Here is a 2,524-nt window from a genome sequence, read left to right as displayed (position 1 = left end):
GTAGTTTACCATGTTGCAGCTTCGTGCAAACTGTAAATTATTCATGTTGCACCGAAGCATTATGACACCGCTGATTCTTTTTCACCACAAAGACTTTGTCTCTCTCTCTTTTTTTTTTTTTTTGCGCCAGATGCCATTAAGCTTTCAACACCTCAGACAGCAGGAGGCTGTGAATGAATTTATGATACATCTGTGACGCTTTAAAAATGTAATGATATGAGGTGTCTGCCCAAACGCCCCTACTGTATCCTGTGTGTGTACAGTCTGTTAAGTAAACAGCTCTGCACATAAATTCACACGCTCAGCGCCGGCTTTTTCTCCTCGTGACTGTTTAGAGCTGCTAAATCAAAACATGTTAGATGATTTGCTGTGGAATCCGGTGTAAATATTCATGGACTGATATTAAATATCTTGGAACTGTTATTATTTTTCAACATGTATCAGATGAATTGCCTTGAGTGTTTGCATAGATCTCGTTTTATCAAACACCATCATCAGATTTGAGCTTTAAAGGTCCCATTTTGCATGAAGGCAGATGTACATGTGTTTTTTTCATTATAAAACAGATACAGGTTCTTTAGTAATACTTTGAAAATATCAAAGCGCTCAGTTCACATAAAAAAAAGCACATGGCTTTTATTATGAAACAGAGGCTTGAAACAAGCCGTCAGGACTTCCTGGACTTAATGATGTCACATTATGCCCAAATGGTCAATATGATTGGTCACGTCTGATTGGCTAACTGGCCTTTTGTTACAGTATTTAAGATAAAAAGAGTATATAGAGACCACTTCAAAATGATCAAAAAGGAAGGGAAAGAAGGGAGGGAACAGATTGGATCAAAAGAGGAAGAAAGTAAGGACAAAGGGAAGGAAGGAAAGAAGGAAGGAAGGAAGGAAGGAAGGAAGGAAGGAAGGAAGGAAGGAAGGAAGGAAGGAAGGAAGGAAGGAAGGAAGGATTATGGAAAGAAGGAAGGGGAAAAGGAAGGAAAGAAAGAGGGGGGGAGGGAACAGACCAGGTCAACTTCCTTTCTCCCTTCCGTCTTTCCACAATCCTTATTCCCTTCCTTCCTTCCTTCCTCTTTTGATCCAGTTGACCTGGTCTGTTCCCTCCCTCCCTCCATCTTTCTTTCCTTCCTTCTTTCCCTTCTTCCTTCCTTCACCATTGGTTGTATACCTCGATAGTTCAGTTCATCAATGAAGCATGAATAACATTGTGTATATCTACATCTATTTGGACGCCCACAGCATTTTATAAAGGTTGATAAAAGATGGCGGTTAATAAGGATCGTGGTCAAGACTGAGAATGTCAACAGTAGCAGGAAACAGGAAGCTGGTGTTTCCCAGCCTAAAGGGGGTTGTTGTGTTGCCGGAAAGCTTCCATCTCTCACCAGCTGATGTCCAGGGCCGTTGCTAGGAATTCTGGGCCCCCTTAAAGAATACTAAAGTGGGCCCCTCCCCCTAACTTTTCCAGTTTTTTTTTCTTAGACTACGTATGTATTATCGTTTTTTATTTAGCCTTCTTTGTTTTGATGCTAATGCAGCATTACACTGCAAAAACTCAAGTATCTTACCAAGAATATTTGTCTTATTTCTAGTCAAAATGTCATTTCTAGTCAAAACAAATCTCATTCTACTTAAAATCAGACTCATCATATTAAAAGTAGCTTGTTTTTAGACACTTTTTACTCCTTTCAAGCTGATTTTCACTTGAAATAAGTAGAAAAAATCTGATAGAGGAGCAAGTTTTTCTTCCTTATTACAAGCACAAAAAACTTACTTTCACTGGCAGATTTTTCTACTTATTGTGAATTTAAGTGAAAATGATCTAAAAACAAGTTAATTTTTAGGTTATGAGTCTCATTTTAAGTGGAAAGAGATTAGTTTTTACAAGAAATAAGACAAATATTCTTGGAAAGATGTTGAGTTTTTACAGTGTACTATGAGTATTAGTCAGGGTCTAACGCAGAATAAATCAGTCATACAAAGATTAGACTACTGGGGTTTTTTAAGGGCCCCACTGGGCGCTGGGCCCCTAGAGTTATCATCACCTTTCTCCCCTATACAACGGCCCTGCTGATGTCCAACCGTCTAAACTGCCCCCCAGCTGTGTGGATTACCAGTCGGACCATTCGAAAATTGATTTCAGACCCCTCGACTCCATCAAGCGCTTGGCCGGCGATCGCTCCCCGAACCTTTTGCGTGCCGTGCAACCTTCCTGCAGCCAAATGAAATCAACACGAGAAGCCGTATAAAAGTCAAAGCCGCCGCCGCCGCCTAATTAGTCTGATTCAGACTCGTCTCCTGTGATCTGTGTGTGATCAACAAACACACACGGATACAAAATTTAATTAAATGCAAATATGCACGAACGATCAGAGAAAACAATGATTTGCTTTATTTTTGAGATATTTTCAGTCATCGCCGATCTTTGCTTTGCGACAATTGTACACACTAAAAACAGTTGGGTTAAAAAATAACCCAATTTTAACCCAACTGCTGGTTCAGATAAGGATTTATTTTAA

The sequence above is a fragment of the Trachurus japonicus genome, chromosome 2 (assembly GCF_045865225.1).
Source record: "Trachurus japonicus isolate A0001 chromosome 2, Traja_1.0".
In the NCBI taxonomy this organism is placed as follows: Eukaryota; Metazoa; Chordata; class Actinopteri; order Carangiformes; family Carangidae; genus Trachurus; species Trachurus japonicus.
Note: the sequence above shows the minus strand (reverse complement) of the source record.